The sequence below is a fragment of the Giraffa tippelskirchi genome, chromosome 6 (genome assembly GCF_054371585.1).
Source record: "Giraffa tippelskirchi isolate mGirTip1 chromosome 6, T2T-mGirTip1v1.2.pri, whole genome shotgun sequence".
Classification (NCBI taxonomy): domain Eukaryota; kingdom Metazoa; phylum Chordata; class Mammalia; order Artiodactyla; family Giraffidae; genus Giraffa; species Giraffa tippelskirchi.
In genome coordinates this window covers 140,927,811-140,947,322 of record NC_137280.1, presented here as the reverse complement: position 1 = coordinate 140,947,322, position 19,512 = coordinate 140,927,811, and the positions used below count along the sequence as shown (strand labels likewise).

Sequence of the window (19,512 nt, the reverse complement as noted above, 5' to 3'; positions counted from 1 at the left end):
AAACACAAAATTCACAACAGTGGATTTCTATAAGGTGAAAAGAATGGAGGGATGGCCTGGGAGGTACATATGAAAGCTTCAACAGAGTGGGGATTGTTCTATTATGCAAAGAAGGGGTGTCCATGGGGATGTATTATTGTGTATATTTTATTTTTATTTTAAAAATAATTCCATTCATTTATTTCTGGCTGTGCTGGGTCTTTGTTGTTGCACAGGCTTTTCTCTAGTTGCTGTGGGCAGGAGCTACACTCTAGTTGCAGTGTGCGGGCTTCTCATTGCGGTGGCTTCTCTAGTTGAGGAGCATGGGCTCTAGGGTGCGGACTTCAGCAGGCTTCAGCAGTTGCGGTACGAGGGCTCAGTAGTTGGGGCTCCAAGGTTCTAGAGCACAGGCTTAGTAGTTGTGGTACATAGACTTAGCTGCTCCGTGGCGTGTGGGATCTTCCTAGATCAGGGATCAAACCCCTGTCTCCTGCATTGGCAGGTGAATTCTTCACCACTGGGACACCAGGGAACCCCTGTGTATATTCTATTTTAGTATCTCTGATATCAGGATGGTTTTTATATTGCTGTCAGCCAGGTGGCAGTCACTACCTTAAAAATACCTTAACCAATGTATTTCACGTATGGTTTCCCTTTTAATATATGTGCAAGAGATAACAAAATATCTAAGTCTGGAAAATATCTTTCAGTAAGTATAAAATTTAAAAATTTTAAACACAGGAACACAGGAAAGGTTTGATATTTTGGTAAGAAATAATAGAATAATTCAAAATGCTCTATACCAGTGAACTATGTAAGTGGTGTATGCATGTGGAAAATGATTCTAAAAATAAAAAATCATACATTAGAAGTGAGATTATGCAATTTTCAAACGTCCATTATAAAAATGAATCATTTCAATTTTAATAAATTGTAAATAATTTCCATGTGTCTATGAAAATCATTAAATTGTTAACAACAGATGATAAAGCGGCATTTGAGAAAAGTGATTCTGAGAACCGTGTGTGTTTGTATGAGCCTGGGAGCCATCTGCTAGCCCTGCAGTTCTCTGCTCATTCTCCTGTGTGACAACAGTCTACTGGGACGGAAGCTGGGTTTCCAGTAAAACTTAGGGACTTTCTCTGCAAAGTACATGCATGTGATAGAGGTGGAGGAGGTGAGAAATAAGATAGGGAGGAGTGGTGGCTTGGGAGGATGAGGGGAAGCCCTTCTCAGTTGCTCTGGTGGGAGGCTGGAAAATTCCACCTTGTGATTTCCAATAAACAAGATCAATCAATTCTGGGGATCAATGTGTCCTTGGAGTTAACTCGTGAAACAGTAGGTCTTGGGAGGAAGGAACCAAGAGGCATGTTCTCTAAGACCTGAGAGGGATTTGAGGGAGGCCTTCTGGAAATGTGAAGGCCTGTAATGTGCTAGAGGAGAGCGATAAAGGGGAACTCTTTCCAAAGCCTTTGACTCAGAGCCCAAAATTTTCACTATGCCAGAGGCCAAATCAGCCTAGTTAAAATTCAGTCTCATAATTCTGTATCCCCTGGCTTTGTCTTTTGTCCTTCTTATCCTGTTTTATGCATTCTCACTCCCTCACTCCAAAGGGCTTCTCTAATGTCAACCTAGTTTGTCCATTATGCCGGGCATTAATTGAGCAGATGCAGAATGTACACAAATGCCATCTAAGAAAGTGGAGGTGAGGACTTGCCACCACAGCATGCCCTGCCTGGCGCTTTCTCTGCATTTCCTTTTCTATTTTGACAGTTCATCAAGAGATGCATGTTCAGATACATACGTATTTCAATGCAACAGGCATCTTCCTCTGGAGGGAGCTATCAATTGGGGCATCAAGTCAATAAACCCTCTCAGATAAAGGCCAATATTTTTGACAGCAATATTCATCTCCACGGTAACAATTTGGCTGCTGCAGGTGCAATTAGGCAATGGATGGTTGGTTACTAACTAACTGGCTTCCCAAACTTCAAGTCTAGCAACACACATACATACTAGAGTTTTTTGCCTACAGTAAAATAAGGTCATTCACAGGATTGTCGTGATCGATTGGAGTCTTTCAGACAGAAGAAAGATGTGTGATAGTGGGAAGAAACAAGATGCCTCAAAATATTGAAAGCAGTGTAATGGCTGGCAGAGAAAGTGTGATGAGATGCTGGGGAACACAGCAGGGGCCAGGCCGTACAAAGCTTTGTGGTCCATTTAACGGATTTTGATTTCTGACCCTGGAGTGATGGAAAGCCATGAAATGTTTTAAATAGGGGAGTAGCTTGATCAAGTGTGCACTTTGTGGAGGGCACTGCGGTTTCTGTGAAAAGAAATATTTGGTGAGGAGATCGTTAGTATATGACTTTATGTCACTTTCTATGTTGGCCGCAGAATCTATAAAATGAGGAGACTAGAGAGTATGTCTTGAAAGGCGGTTTTCCACTTGAAATATCCACATGAGGTAGACATTCCTTCAATGAAGGACCCATGGCCCCACCTGGTGGGGTGCGGCCCACAGAAAGCCTTCAGCTGGCAGTGAGTTTGGAAGTTGGCTAGGTTCCTCATCCAAGGCGCATAGGAAGAACTGAAGGAGGTAAAGGTCTGGGTGTCATAGCCCAAGGTCACTCTGGTTCAGGAGCTGCTGGTGGGACCTGTATCACAGCTCAGTTTCTCCCTCTGTGCATTCCTGCTTCTTCCTGAGGTGCTGCTCCTAGGAGTTCTCCTTATTGCTCAAAACTATCTCAAAATCTGCTCATTGGAGAATACAATCTGTGACACTATGTTAGTGTAATGTGCTGTGGCCACCTCCTCTAGAGAAGATAATAAGCAGACAAAGGAAAGTAGACTCAGAAGAAAGATAATCAAGTCCTGGGCAAGTCACAGAGACTGGAGTCTGCATGGGGTAAAGGAGGCCACAGTGATTTAAACACATAAAAGCTGCCTCTGTCCTTTGGAGGCCCAAGATTCTAAGAGAAGTTTAGTTTCGACCTGAGGCAGGAACCAAGTGGGTAAAGACTTTCTCAGATAACTGCAGAGGAGCAACATCTGGGCTTGCAATGGATTGGACCATACTAGGGCAGTAATTGACATTTAGTAGATAAACAATAAAAAATGGATGAGTAAACAAATGAAATAATTAGAAAAGGAATTCATCATTAAGCTCTGAAAACCTGCCTGAAAATGTATTGTCCTGGATGCCTTCAGGAAAATAATTCCAGTCGTTGAATGACATAGTTTCATGAAAGGACCTCTCCTGTTTAAATGGATGGTATGTGGGGACTTCCCTAGCAGTCCAGTGGTTAAGACTCTGTGCTTCCACTGCAAGGGGTGCAGGTTTGATCCCTGGTCAGGAAACTATGTTTGCGAGGTATGGCCAAAAATTAATAAAAACAAATTAAAAAAAAAAAAAAACCAAATGGTGGAATATAAACTGCTGATCCTGACTATTTAAAAGTGGAGTGTTTTATCCATGATTGATTTTTTCCTTTAATAGTTGTTTTTAAAATATTGTATTTATTTATCTTGCTTATTGAGGTTTTCTCCTTTTCCTTAATTTTGTACCTGAGGCTTACCTTGGTTCCAGCCCTGAAGTGATTCTGAAAGCTGGAAGCTCATATATGTATACAACTGTCATGTAGGAAACATGTGGTTTTTTCATTTCTTTTAATTTTGTTCAATACTCATCTTTCCACTTTTTTTTTTTTTTTTTTTTTTTTTGCCACACTGCAAAGTTTGTGGGGATCTTAGTTCCCTGACCAGGGATTGAACCTGGGCGACATCAGTGAAAGTCCAGAATCCTAATCACTGGGCAACCAAGGAACTCTTCATTGATACCCATCTTTCAACAAAAATATATTCAGCACTGGTTATATGTGAGGCACTACTAGAAATTGTCAGAGCTAATGCCCAGATAACTTGGGGACTTAGCTACAGCCACAGAAAAAAAGCAGGTGCATAATGACAACTCAAGAGACACTGCTTTGGGAAAGATACCCGTGTTCTCCTTACTTGCTACAAGTAATAAATCCTTCCTTCCTCCCACCCCCCAAAAAGAAAAAAAAATGCAACTTAAGGCAGAGACGTGCTGTAAGTATAGAAAAGAGACTGTGAGTGGGTATAGGAGTAATTTTTATTTTGGTGAACTCAGAGAAAACTTTTGAAGAAAATCATGTTTGAGTGGACTTTAAAAGGGTTGGATACAGGACAGATCTTCTGGGGAGTGTTTAGAAAATAAATCAAATAGCCAATAAAATGGATAGATTTTGTGATGATTCCAAAACAGGTATGATAATGGCATTTGTGCATGCTAAGTCACTTTAGTCGTGTCTGACTCTTTAGTCGTGTCTGACTATAGACCACCAGGCTCCTCTGTCCATGGGATTCTCCAGGCAAGAAAACTGGAGTGGGTTGCCATGCCCTCCTCCAGAGGGATCTTCCGACCCAGGGATGGAACCCTCATCTCTTATGTCTCCTGTGTTGGCAGGCTGGTCCTTTACCACTAGCATCACCTGGGAAGCCCATGTTAATGGCACAGCTACGTTTTCCTTGGTGAAATTTCACATAGTAATGCAAATTTAGATTTTACATTGTAATAATAGTAATAGTGTTGACAAAAATTCAATTAACTGTGAAGTTAAGAAAATAAGGAAATTTTATTTGAGCCAAACTGAAGATTATAACCCGGGAAAGCATATTCTCAGAAAGCTTTGAGAACTGTTCTGTTAGAAGCCAAAGGCATTGTCATATACAAAGGATCATACATCAAAATCATATACTGATATTTTACATAAAATTCATCAAGGATACATGGTCCAGGTAAACACATAAAAAGCAAACATCAAATCACCATGAACCCCCTATGGAGCTGGGAAAGAATACTATTCTTTTAAGAAGTTATATTGCTAGCGTCAGTAGAAAGAAAAAATAGATATTTACTGTTGAGCAGGCACTCTGATCTTTGAGGAGCTCTGGTTAATGTGTAATGGGAATGAACAGTGCACATTAGGAAGCCCCAAACACACAGAGAAAATGCTATGTTTAAGTTTTTGTCCTGCCTTAAAATATAAATTTTATTAATATTTCATCAGTAAGTACAACAAATAAAAGAGTGTACCTGCCTTTTTGTACAGGATTCTACATCCTTTTAAAGCTCTTCAGCCTGCAAGTGATACTGAACTTGTATATGACATTGTTTCTCAGTGGGACTTCATATGCGGCACACTCTTTTTGTTACAAAACAAGTGTAAACTGGGGTTAGTCCTCCAACACCAGGGTTAATGCTGCCCTCTGCTGCTAGAGAGAGGTGTAGCAGGCAAAGCAAACTACAGACCTCCTGGCCCATCTGCTGCACACAGGTCTGGAGTATGGAGACTATTATTAGTGATAAGGTTATTAGTACCCATAAGACAACAGCAAGAGCGAAAACAGCGATTAGGAATTAAAACTACAGAGCAGATTGCAGAGAACAATGTATTAGTGATGATTCTCACTCAAAGTGCATTGTTTAATCAGTATAGACCAGCTGATAAAAATCTTTTGACAGGAATAAGCAGGGGCTAGAGATGAAGAATTTAACTTCCTAGCTTCCATTTTTTCTGTATGGGCTTATTAACAAGTAGAGACACAATGTAATTAATTAATAAGAGTTCAGAGACTACTGTTTATGAATCTGTCTACCAATGATGATCTTCATAGACCAACATAATCAATAGGGTAAATTTTCTGGAATATTTGGACTTCCACATGCTAAAAAAATCTTATAGAAGAAAACACAGGGGAAAAAATCTCTGTGACCTTGAATTAGGCAAAAATTTATTGAATAGGGCATGAAATGCATGACCCATAAAAGAAAACAATTGGTAACTAGGACATCATCAAAACTAAAAGCCTCTGCTCTTTGAAAGGCACTGTTAAGAAAGTGAAAAGATTAGCTACAGGAGAAAATAAATAAAAATAACAAAATACATTTCTGACAAGGGTCATTTATGCTTGTGTGTGTGTGTGTGCATACACACACGTGTGTGTGCATACACATGCATATGTGTGTGCTCTTACAACTCAATAGTAAAAAATAGGTTAATATAAAAATTTCAAACCCTAAAAGATGATGTTGTGAAAGTGCTGCACTCCATATTCCAGCAGATTTGGAAAACTCAGCATTGGTCACAGGACTGGAAAAAGTTTTCATTCTAATCCCAAAGAAAGGCAATGCCAAAGAATGTTCGAAATACTGCACGATGGCATGCATCTCACACGCTAACAAAGTAATGCTCAAAATTCTCCAAGCCAGGCTTCAAAAGTACGTGAACTATGAACTTGCAGATGTTCAAGCTATATTTAGAAAAGCTGGAGGAACCAGAGATTAAATTGCCAATATCCGTTGAATCACAGAAAAAGCAAGACAGTTCCAGAAAAAATCTGCTTTATTGACTATGCCAAAGCCTTTGACTGTGTGGATCACAGCAAACTGGAAAATTCTTCAAGAGATGGACATACCAGACCACCTTACCGGTTTCCAGAGAAATCTGTATGCAGGTTCAGTTCAGTTCAGTTCAGTTGCTCAGTCGTTTCTGACTCTTTGCGACCCCACGGGGGTCGCCAGGCCTCCTTGTCCATCACCAACTCCAGAGTTTACCCAAACTCATGTCCATTGAGTCGGTGATGCCATCCAACCATCTCATCCTCTGTCATGCCCTTCTCCTGCCCTCAATCTTTCCCTGCATCAGGGTATTTTCCAATGAGTCAGCTCTTCGCAAAAGGGGGCCAAAGTATTGGAGTTTCAGCTTCAACATCAGTCCTTCCAATGAACACCCAAGACTGATCTCCTTTAGGATGGACTGGTTGGATCTCCTTGCAGTCCAAGGGACTCCCAAGAGTCTTCTCCAACACCACAGTTCAAAAGCATCAATTCTTCGGCACTCAGCTTTCTGTATAGTCAAACTCTCACACCCACACATGACGGCTGGAAAAACCATAGCCTTGACTAGACAGACCTATGTTGACAAAGTAATGTCCCTGCTTTTTAATATGCTGTCTAGTTTGGTCATAACTTTCCTTCCAAGGAGTAAGTGTCTTTAATTTCATGGCTGCAATCACCATCTGCAGTGATTTTGGAGCCCCCCAAAATAAAGTCAGCCACTGTTTCCCCATCTCTTTGCCATGAAATGATGGAACCAGATGCCATGATCTTCGTTTTCTGAATGTTGAGCTTTAAGCCAACTTTTTCACTCTCCTCTTTCACTTTCATCAAGAGGCTCTTTAGTTCTTCTTCACTTTCTGCCATAAGGGTGGTGTCATCTGCATATCTGAGATTATTGATATTTCGCCCAGCAATCTTGATTTCAGCTTGTGTTTCCTCCAGCCCAGCGTTTCTCATGATGTACTCTGCATATAAGTTAAATAAGCAGGGTAACAATATACAGCCTTGACGTACTCCTTTCCCTATTTGGAACCAGTCTGTTGTTGCATGTCCAGTTCTAACTGTTGCTTCCTGACCTGCATACAAGAGGCAGATCAGGTGGTCTGGTATTCCCACCTCTGTCAGAATTTTCCACAGTTTATTGTGATCCACACAGTCAAATGCTTTGGCATAGTCAATAAAGCAGAAATAGATGCTTTTATGGAACTCGCTTGCTCTTTCGATGATCCAGCGGATATTGGCAATTTGATCTCTTGTTCCTCTGCCTTTTCTAAAACCAGCTTGAACATCTGGGAGTTCACGGTTCATGTATTGCTGAAGCCTAGCTTGGAGAATTTTGAGCCAGGCCTCCCTACTATTACTTTAATAGTGTGTGAGATGAGTGCAATTGTGTGGTAGTTTGAGCATTCTTTGGCAATGCCTTTCTTTGGGATTGGAATGAAAACTGACCTTATCCAGTCCTGTGGCCACTGCTGAGTTTTCCAAATTTGCTGACATATTGAGTGCAGCACTTTCACAGCATCATCTTTCAGGATTTGAAATAGCTCAACTGGAGTTCCATCACCTCCACTAGCTTTGTTCATAGTGATGCTTCCTAAGGCCCACTTGACTTCACATTCCAGGATGTCTGGCTCTAGGTGAGTGTGAGTGATCACACCATCATGATTATCTGGGTCGTGAAGATCTTTTTTGTACAGTTCTTCTGTGTATTCTTGCCTCCTCTTCTTAATATTGTCTGCTTCTGTTAGGTCCATACCATTTCTGTCCTTTATTGAGCCCATCTTTGCATGAAATGTTCCCTTGGTATCTCTAATTTTCTTGAAGAGATCTCTAGTCTTTCCCAATCTGTTGTTTTCCTCTATTTCTTTGCATTGATCACAGAGGAAGGCTTTCTTATCTCTCCTTGCTATTCTTTGGAACTCTGCATTCAGATGGGAATATCTTTCCTTTTCTCCTTTGCTTTTTGCTTCTCTTCTTTTCAAAGCTATTTGTAAGGCCTCCTCAGACAGCCATTTTGCTTTTTTGCATTTCTTTTTTTGGGGGACGATCTTGATTCCTATCTCCTGTACAATGTCACGAACCTCCGTCCATAGTTCATCAGGCACTCTGTCTATCAGATCTAGTCCCTTAAATCTATTTCTCACATTCACTGTATAATCATAAGGGATTTGATTTATGTCATACCTGAATGGTCTAGTGGTTTTCCCTACTTTCTTCAATTTAAGTCTGAATTTGGAAATAAGGAGTTCATGATCTGAGCCACGGTCTGCTCCCGGTCTTGTTTTTGCTGGCTGTATATGGCTTCTCCATCTTTGGCTGCAAAGAATATAATCAATCTGATTTCAGTGTTGACCATCTGGTGATGTCCATGTGTAGAGTCTTCTCTTGTGTTGTTGGAAGACGCTGTTTGCTATGACCAGTGCGTTCTCTTGGCAAAACTCTATTAGCCTTTGCCCTGCTTTTTCTGTACTCCAAGGCCAAATTTGCCTGTTACTCCAGGTGTTTCTTGACTTCCTACTTTTGCATTCCAGTCCCTTATGATGAAAAGGACATCTTTCTTGGGTGCTAGTTCTAAAAGGTCTTGTCCAGCTTATTCAGCGTTACTGGTCGGGGCATTGACTTGGTTTTCGTGATATAGAATGGTTTGCCTTGGAAACGAACAGAGATCATTCTGTCGTTTTTCAGATTGCATCCAAGTACTGCATTTTGGACTCTTTTGTTGACTATGATAGCTACTCCATTTCTTCTAAGAGATTCCTGCCCACAGTAGTAGACATTATGGTCATCTGAGTTAAATTCACCCATTCCAGTCCATTTTAGTTTGCTGATTCCTAAAATGTCACTGTTCACTCTTGCCATTTCCTGTTTGACCACTTCCAATTTGCCTCGATTCATGGACCTAACATTCCAGGTTCCTATTCAATATTGCTCTTTACAGCATCAGACCTTCTTCTATCACCAGTCCCATCCACACCTGGGTGTTGTTTTTGATTTGACTCCATCCCTTCATTCTTCTGGAGTTATTTTTCCACTGATCTCCAGTAGCATATTGGGCACCTAGCAACCTGGGGAGTTCATCTTTCAGTGTCCTATATTTTTGCCTTTTCATACTGTTCATGGGGTTCTCAAGGCAAGAATACTGAAGTGGTTTGCCATTCCCTTCTCCAGAACCCCACATTCTGTCACACCTCTCCACCATGACCCATCCGTCTTGGGTGGCCCCACACGGCATGGCTTAGTTTCATTGAGTTAGAAAAGGCTGTGGTCCATGTAATCAGATTGGCTAGTTGTCTGTGATTGTGGTTTCAGTCTGTCTGCCCTCTGATGACCTCTCTCAGCACCGACCATCTTACTGGGGTTTCTCTTACCTTGGACATGGGGTATCTCTTCACGGCTGCTCTAGCAAAGCGCAGCTGCCGCTCTTTACCTTGGACATGGGGTATCCCCCCATGGCTGCCATTTCTTATCTTGGACGTGGGGTATGACCTCACGGCCACTGCTCCTGACCTTGGACATGGGTTATCTCCTCTCTGCCACTCCTGAGGTTAAGCAGGTTAAGAAGCAACAGTTAGAACTGGATATGGAACAACAGACTGGTTCCAAATTGGGAAAGGAGTATGCTAAGGCTGGATATTGTCACCCTGCTTATTTAACTTAAAATGCAGAGTACATCATGAGAAATGCCAGGCTGGATGAAGCACAAGCTGGAATCAAGCTTGCTGGGAGAAATATCAATAACCTCAGATACGCAGATGACACCACCCTTATGGCAGAAAGTGAAGAACTAAAGAGCTTCTTGATGAAAGTGAAATAGGAGAGTGAAAAATTGGCTTAAAACTCAACATTCAGAAAAATAAGATCATGGCATCTGATCCCATCACTTCATGGAAAATAGATGGGGAAACAATGGAAACAGTGACAGACTTTATTCTTGGGGGCTCCAAAATCACTGCAGATGGTGATTGCATCCAAGAAATGAAGACACTTGCTCCTTGGAAGAAAAGCTATGACCAACTTAGACCACATGTTAAAAAGCAGAGACATTACTTTCCGACTAAGGTCTATCTAGTCAAAGCTATGGTTTTTCCACATATGGATGTGAGAGTTGGACTATAAGGAAAGCTGAGTGCCAAAGAATTGATGTTTTTGAACTGTGGTGTTGGAGAAGACTCTTGAGGGTCCCTTGGACTGCAAGGAGATTCAGCCAGTCAATCCTAAAGGAAATCAGTCCTGAATATTCATTGGAAGGACTGATGCTGAAGCTGAAACTCCAATACTTTGGCCACCTGATGTGAAGAACTGATTCACTGGAAAAGACCCTGATGCTGGGAAAGATTGAAGGCAGGAGGAGAAGGGGATGACAGAGGATAAGATAGTTGGATGGCATCACCGACTCAATGGACCTGAGTCTGAGTAAGCTCTGAGATGTTGATGATGGCCAGGGAAGCCTGCTGTGTTGCAGTCCATGGGGTTGCAGAGTTGAATATGACTGAGCGACTGAACTGAACTGAATTTAAAAAAAATGGGCAAAAACTTTTAACAGAGCATTCACCAAAGAAAAGATATGTATGGCAAATAAGTACCAAAAAGATACTCAACACTAGAGAAATACAAATTAAAACCACTACTTAGCCAGCAGCATCGCAAAAAGGAAAATAGCAGAGCAGGGCACAGAGCAACTGAAATTCTTAGTTTGCTGGTAGAAATGAAAAATGATATATCTTTTATAGAATACTGCTTGGCACTTTCTTATGTAGTTAAATATATACCTATATTATAAGGCCTTGCAATCCCTTAGTAGTTATTCATAGAAAACAAAAAAGAAAACTTTATGTCCATACAAAGATGTATATTTGATATATAGGACTGGAAATAACACAAATGCCTGTCAACTGATGAATGAACATCCATACAATAGAATACTCCTTCTCTGTAAAATGGAACAAACTATTAATACATACAACAATGCTGATGGACTTCAGAAGTTTTAAGCTAAGTGAAAAAAGTCAGACACAAAAGTCTGCATACTGCAGGATTCCATTTATATGATATTCTTGAAAAGACAAACCTATGTGAACGGAAATCAGATCAGCAATTACCAGGGCCTAGGGATGAGGGGTGGGGAATGAATACTGAAGGGGTACAAAAGGAATTGCTTGGGATGATGAAAATACTCTATACTTTGATTCTGGCGGTAGTGTTTAGAAGGTAGAATATATTAATCAAAACTCATCGAACTGTCTACCTGAAGTTAATTTTACTGTATGTGAATTATGACTCAAAAAACCTGTCAACTCAATGGACATGAGTTTGAGCAAACTCTGGGAGATAGTGAGGACAGGGAAGCTTGGCGTGCTGCAGTCCATGGAGTCACGAAGTGTCAGACATGACTGAGTGACTGAAGAACAAACAACCTTAAAAAAATTGACAGGGTGTAGAAAGAGTGTGACTATTTCTGCTTGGCACTTAGGATCAAATGATAAAAATGATATTCTTTATAATGTGCCACACTCCTAAAAACAGCCAAGATGCTAGTTACCATGGACTCCTGCCTGTTACTGCCCCTTCATCTCCTCCCACTCTCCTTTTGCTGTTAGTTGTGAAACACATGGGCTCCCTTCCTGTCTCCCTAACTCAGAGGATCATGGCAGCCTCGGGCTCTTTGCACTTGCTGTCTACAAGGTATTTGCACAGTTGACACTCTTCTCATCACTCATCTTAGCTCCAAAGCACCTCTTAGCAGAGGCTACCCCAATCACCTTCTAGAAAGTAGCTACCCATCAACCCACATAGCTATCACTTTATTTTGTATTATTTTTCTCTCCATAACGCTTATCATTATTAGAATTTTTTTTTTTTTGTATGCTGTTGTCTGTATCTCTCCATGAGAAGGCAAGCTTTTGTTTGTCATTTTTACCATCCAGAACAGTGTTTGGCACAATAGATGCAATATTTGCTGAATGGGTATAGCCCTTATTGGGCTTCCCTGGTGGCTCAGTTGGTAAAGAATCTGCCTGCAATGCAGGAGACCCCGGTTCAATTCCTGGGTCAGGAAGATCTGCTGGAGAAGGGACAGGCTACCCACCACAGTGTTCTTGGGCTTCCCCGGTGGCTCAGCTGGTAAAGAATTGCCTGCAATGTGGATTACCTGGGTTTGATCCTTGGGTTGGCTACCCAACTCCAGTATTCTGGCCTGGAAAATTCCATGGATTGTATACTCCATGGGGTCGCCAAGAGTCGGATACAACTGAGCAATTTTCACAGCCCTTGTTAAGCTAGAAAAGGCACCTTTGAGAGAGAAACTTTCCATTCAGATTCCAGAAGTGTAGCCACATAAGTGAATGTCTATTGTACACCATATTTTCACTAGTTCCTCTCATGATGTGAATTTGACACCATTATTCATTTGTAGTTTATTGTAAAGAACACTAGACTAATAGTCAAGAGTCCCAGATTCTAGCCTTGATCCTCCCCCTAACTGTAATATACTGAACCTTTGGGTCCAAAATTTCATTTCTAGAAATTTATCTCAAGGAAAAAATTGAACAGGTGCACTAACATATACATGTGCACCAGGAACTAGGATACTCATCCAGTATATTCACAATAGCAAAAGTAGGAAGGAAGATAATTTCACATAACAGGCTTTGGCTATATAGACCCTGGTTTATCCATTGATGTCACACTGTGAATTCATTTGAAAATGATTATATTCATTTTGTTACTTATTCAGTGGACGTTCATTGAGTACTGGCCAATTTCAGGTACTGTTCCAGGTAGTGATGATGCAGCAGTGAATGAAACAAAGACCCTATGATGATGAATCTTTTATTTTGATGGGGAAAAAAAAGACAATAAATATAAACAAATCATATACTACATAATATGATATCAGATGATAACAGATTCTGTGAAGGACAGCTAATGCATAGTAAAGGAATTAGGGACATTCCCCAAGAAAATGATTGGGGCATGCCACTTTGTATAGAGTATCCAGGGAAGACCAATCCAACAAGGTCACATTTGACCAGAAACCTGCATGAAGTGAGGAGGTGAGGCATGTGACTATCTGTGGAAAGAGAGTCCTAGGCAAATGCAATGGCCTTTAGGCAGAAGTAGACTTGAAAATTTCAAGGGAAAGAAAGAAATCCTGTATGTGGAGAAGACTGAGCATGGAAAAAAATGGTAGGAAATATTATTGGGGAAGTAGCTCACTTTTCCCTTTCATGCACTGGAGAAGGAAATGGCAACCCACTCCAGTATTCTTGCCTGGAGAATCCTAGGGACAGCGGAGCCTGGTGGGCTGCCGTCTGTGGGGTCGCACAGAGTCGGACACGACTGAAGTGACTTAGCAGCAGCAGCCAAGATCTAGATTTTTGTAGCACTTTCTATAGGCCATGGTAAGGACATTAGATTTTATTATGAATGTGAAGCCTTGGAGAGCTTTGAGAAGAGTGGTCAGATCAGTCATATTTTAAGACAGTGTGATAAAATAGGCTTTGTTGTTGTTGCAGTTCAGTCGCTAAGTCATGTCCAACTCTTAAATAAGCTAAGGAAGGACAAAAGTGGAAGCATGGAAACTATTGACATTTAGGAGGTTATCTCAGAAGTCAGGGGAAGATTATGGTGGCATGGATGAGGATGGAGGCAGTGCGGATGGTGAAAATTAATTATATTTAGAACTTTTACTTATTTCCACATAGAACTAATACAAAAGACTGATACCCTAGTTTTGACTAGAGTATAGGAGAAAGAGGAGTAAAGATGAACCTTTATGTTTGAGACTTTGCAGTCGAATAAAGATGTGTAATACTGTTGGATAAGAGGGTCTGAGTGCAAAGGACAGGGTGTTGCCGGGATCTAGATACCACTTGAGTATTATCACCTGGATGACATCCCACTAAGAACAGAGAACTCAGTCCCAGGGCAATTCAAATGATCAAGTGTGCCATATGCTGCTGAGAGTAGACTAAGATGAGGACTAAGAATGCCCACTGGAGGTCACAATGTATGTCACATTGGTCTCAATGAAGGGAGAAAAGCCTGACTGGGATATGCTCAAAAGTGAACAGACTTCTTCAACAAATAAATTGTGGGTGGGGGAGATTGAGGTAGAGGAAGGAAACTATAGATTAAAAGATGATTAATAGATACATCCAGCATCAGACTGACTGATACAGCCAGTCACAAAGGGGTGGACTTTACTGGATCCTCAGATAATTGGTGTCCAAATACTGACTTGATTTTGACGATATTAAATAGTTGTTGTTCAGTCGCTCAGTCGTGTCCGACTCTGCGACCCCATGGACTGCAACACGCCAGGCCTTCCTGTCCTTCAACAACTCCAGGAGCTTGCTCAAACTCATGTCCTTTGAGTCGGTGATGTCATCCAACCATCTCCTCCTCTGTTACCCCTTCTCCTGCCTTCAATCTTTCCCAGCATCAGGGTTTTTTCTAGTGAGTCAGTTCTTCACATCAGGCGGCCAAAGTATTGGAGCTCCAGCTTCAGCATTGGTCCTTCCAGTGAATATTCAGGAAAACAGAAAAAGAAAGCAAAGAGTAGCTGCTTTTACTGATAACACACATCCTCCGCGACCCCAAATCCTGTGGCTGCTGCCGAATCACAGGAGGGGTGGGAGGTGCCAGAGGGAACGTAGGGGGAGAGGGGTGGCTGGGGAGGGGGAATATGTGCCGGCAAAATGGTGAGCCAACCGTCACAGAGGCGGGACTAGAGCCTCAGTTAAAGGACAGCTCTTTCCAGCCAATCAAAGGACAGCATCAGTGGCTTCTTCCTGGAAGTGGAGGCCGGAAGTTGGATTTCGGCTTGAGGTGGAGAAGGCGGCTGCCAGTGTAAGCTCAGAGCTGAAGTAAGTGGGCGGCGACGGCTTGGGCCTCAGTTCCTCGTACGTTTCTTTTTCCGGACCCCACGGCTTCCTTTTGGAGGGCTGGGAGTCCGGGGAGGCCTGGTGCTGAGTACGTTCGCCCGCCTTCCTCTCCGGCGTCCCTCAGAGAGCGCGACCTCCCCGCATCTCGCGGAGCCGGGGTTAGGGGTGGGTGGGGTGGTTGGCCGCCCCTGGGAAGGTACCCTCTGCGCGGCGGGCTCTAGGCTTCCTCCGGTGGGGAGGCCGAGCCCGGCCGGAGGTTGGCATATCTGAGTTCTAGGCCCGCGTGCTGGTTTGCCGAGCTGTGTGGCCTCGCCACGTCTTCTGGCTTCTCTCCTGCCTTGTCCCTAACCAGTCTCGCCCTTCTTCCTCAGGGAACATTCCTGAAATCAAAAGATTTCATGGGAGACGGGGAAGGAGTTCGGTCCCACGCGTCATTCATTAAATCTTCTGGGGAGGTTTTAAAAACAGCATTCCAGCGGCTCCATTCACAGTAGGCAGACGAGTCGAACGTCTGGAGATAAGACCCTAGAATACCTTTCTTTTTTTTTTTGGTTAAATCCGTCAGAACGGAACAAACACTAGAAGGTGGATCTTGAGTCTGGTATCAGCTATGATGCCTGGCGCGTGTCTTAACGAAAAACCTCCGTTGCCTTTGACAAGTTTAGTTTGGAGAAGTGGTGGTATAAACAAACATGATTTCTGTTGTATGTCAGTTTCCTTTTGTACTGTCAGATGCTTCATTGTTTACTGATTTAAAGGAGCTTGTGCTGTGCAACCATAACAACCAAGGTTTAGAATTCCTGCTATGCCATTTCCTGGCCCTTTGATCTGGTTGCAGACACTTCTCCTTGGTGAGACAGACTTGGGACCCTCATCTCTAAGATGAAATTGATAGTAGTACTTAACTCATAGAATTAGTTTGAAGCTTAAGTAAGAGAGGATATAAAACAATGATACCTGTCACTTAGTTGCCCTTTGGGAATTTCAGTTTAAGTAGAGGATTACACAAGGTGCTGGGAAGCACAAAACAGGAATTCCAATCTGAGAAGGCTTGAAGGGGTGAAACCTAGGCTGTATGAGATTTATTTTGAAGTGCCAGATGTTTGCTAATTCTCCGATTTTGGTAATAATGTGGTTATAATAGGACATTCTTAATTGGGAGATACCCACTGAAGTATTTTAGATAAAGAGATGAGAGACCAATAAGGCAGATGAGGGAAAATGTTAACATTTGGAGAATCTGAAGAATATGGAATATTCTTTATACTATTCATAAGCCGAAAAGTTGAATTTTTGAAAGTTTTAAAACATTGGCTATAACTATTTGCAACTATCATAAGTGTGTTGTAAATAAATGAAACAGTACACAGTATTTATAACCCTCCATTCCATGTACTTTCACCCCTTTTTTCTTAATAGCCATATTGTGTATATATAGACATTTTATCCCAGCCCTCATATGAGTGAAGGTATGGACTATTTCCAGCTTTTCCTGCTCTTTTCAAACAGTGCTGCATTAAATATCCTGATACACAGATTTGTGTACTTGTACCAATATTTTTGTAGGATAAATTTCTAGAAATAGAATTGTTGGGTCACTAGTCAGTCCTAAAAGAAATCAACCCTAAATATTCATTGGAAATACTGATGCTGAAACGCCAATGCTTTGGCTACCTGATGCAAAGATCTGACTTATTGGAAAAGACCTTGATGCTGGGAAAGATTGAGGGCAAGAGGAGAAGAGAGTGGCAGATGAGATGATTAGATAGCATCACTGATTCAATGGAAATGAATTTGAGCAAACTCTGGGAGATAGTGAAGGACAGGGAGGCCTGAGGTGCTGCAGTTCATGGGGTCGCAAAGAGCTGGACACAGCTTAGCGACTGAACAACAGCAGCAGTGTTGTTAATCAGCTATACTCCAATATAAAATAAAATAATAAAAAGGATTGTTGGGTCAAAGAATATCGGCATTACAGTGTTTGATACTGTCACATTAAATTCCAAGTAAGCATATTTGTTTCCTTTCCTGTCAGTTGTGTATGAGAATTCCCTATATTCTCTTGGTAGTACTGGCTTGCTACCTTAGAGTGTTATATGGTGGCTGTGATGGTGTTTTGTGGGCCCTGAGGGGAATGAATGTTTTCCACCGCAGAAGACTTCCCTGCAGGGCCAGAGTAGCTAAGAGCTTGCTTGTAAAATTGGCATGACCACTCTGAAGAAGCTGAAAGGTAGAGTGTGACCTGTGCTGGAATCCAGCACCTGCCACATAGAAAATGTTCTATTTGTTAAGTGATGGAGTATTTGAAATCTTGATAGTCTTAGATGGAAAGGATCTTTTTTTTAAATTTATTTTTAATTGAAGGATAATCACTTTACAATACTGTGTTGGCAACTGTGAATCAGCCATAAGTATACATATGTCCCCTCTCCCTTGAACCTTCTCCCCACCCCATCTCACACTTCTAGGTTGTCACAGAGTACCAGATTTGAGCTCCCCGTGTTGTACAGCAACTTCTCATTAGCTATTTTACATATATGTGGGGATTTTTTGTCTTTTTTTTTCTTTTTTCAATTTTAAGATAATTGCTTTACAATATTGTGTTGACCTCTGCCATATATCAACATGAATCAGCCACAGGTATACATAAGTCCCCTCCCTCCTGAACTCCCCTCCCATCTCTCACCCCATCCCACCCCTGTAGGTTGTCACTAGGTTGAGCTCCCTGTGTCACACAGCAGAGTCCCACTTGCTATCTATATAGTACATTTACATATTGTAATGTACATGTTTCCATCTTGTCCCTCCCTCTCCTTCCCCTACTGTGTCCATAAGTCTGATCTCTATGCCTGCATCTCCATTGCTGCCCTACAAATAGGTTCATCGGTACCACCTTTCTAGATTCCATACACATGCATTAATGTACAATATTTGACTTTCTGACTTCACTGTATAATAGGCTCTAGGTTCATACATCTCATTAGAACTGACTCATATGCGTTCCTTTTTATAGCTGAGTAATATTCCATTGTGTATATGTACCACAACTTCCTTATCCAGTTATCTGTCAGTGGACATCTAGGTTGTTTCAGTGTCCTAGCTATTGTAAAAAGTGCTGCAATGAACATTGGGGTACTTGTGTCTCTTTCAATTATGGTTTTCTGAGGATATATGCCCAGTAGTGGGATTGTTGGGTCATACGGCCGTTCTTTTCTTAGTTTTTTTAAGGAATCTCCATACTGTTCTGTGTAGTGTCTGTATCATTTTGCATTCCCACCAACAGTGCAGGAGGGTTCCCTTTACTTCACAGACTTTCCAGCATTTATTGTTCGTCGATTTTTAAGTGATGGCCGTTGTAGTTGGTATGAGGTGATACCTCATTATAGTTTTGATTTGCATTTCTAATAATGAGTGATGTTGAGCATCTTTTTATGTGTTTGTTGGCCATCTGTATGTCTTCTTTGGAGAAATGTCTGTTTAGGTCTTCTGCCCACTCTTTGGGTTGTTTGTTTTTCTGTTGTTGAGCTGCATGAGCTGCTTGTATATTTTGGAAATTAATCCTTTGTCAATTGTTTCATTTGAATTATTTTCTCCCATTCAGAGGGTTGTCTTTTCACCTTGTATATAGTTTCCTTTGCTATGCAAAAGCTTTTAAGTTTAATTAGGTCCCATTTGTTTACTTTTGTTTTTATTTTCTTTACTCTAGGAGATGGTTCAAAGAGGATCTTGCTGTAATTCAAGTCAGTGTTTTGCCTATGTTTTACTCTAATAGTTTCACAGTTTCTGACTTTATGTGTAGGTCTTTAATCCATTTTGAGTTTATTTTTGTGTATGGTGTTAGGAAGTGTTCTAACTTCATTCTTTTACATGTAGCTAACTGTCCGGTTTCCCCAGCACCACCTATTGAAGGTGCTGTCTTTTCTCTTATGTATTCTTGCCTCCTTTGTCAAAGATAAGGTGCCCAGTAGGTGCGAAGGTTTATCTCTGAGCTTTTTTTCTTGTTTCTTTGGTCTGTATTTCTGTTTTTGTGCCAGTACCATACTGTTGAGTACTGTAGCTATGTGGTATAGTCTGAATTTAGGAGGGCTGATTCCTCCAACTCCCTTTTTTCCCCTCAAGATTGCTCTGGCTATTCACGGTCTTTTGTGTTTCCATATACAAACGGTAAAATTTTTTGTTCTGGATCTGTGAAAAATGTTGTTGGTAGTTTGATAGGGATTG

The 19,512-nt window shown here is 41.5% G+C and overlaps 1 protein-coding gene across 11 annotated transcripts in view; it reads left to right on the top strand.

The window, feature by feature from the left end:
• Positions 1-19,512, top strand: part of MED7 (mediator complex subunit 7) — a 37,444-nt gene that overhangs the window by 3,910 nt on the left and 14,022 nt on the right. For 3 of the 11 annotated variants that reach the window (XR_014056685.1, XR_014056682.1, XM_081500453.1), the window contains exon 1: positions 15,221-15,273. The exons of 1 other annotated variant lie outside the window; for it this stretch is intronic. The gene's annotated coding sequence lies outside the window, so the exon portion shown is untranslated. Of the gene's footprint in view, positions 1-15,220; positions 15,310-15,383; positions 15,457-15,915; positions 16,143-19,000; positions 19,032-19,512 lie in introns of those variants that run through there. 7 more of the 11 variants (XR_014056683.1, XM_081500450.1, XM_081500456.1 and 4 more) reach the window with 6 other exon arrangements.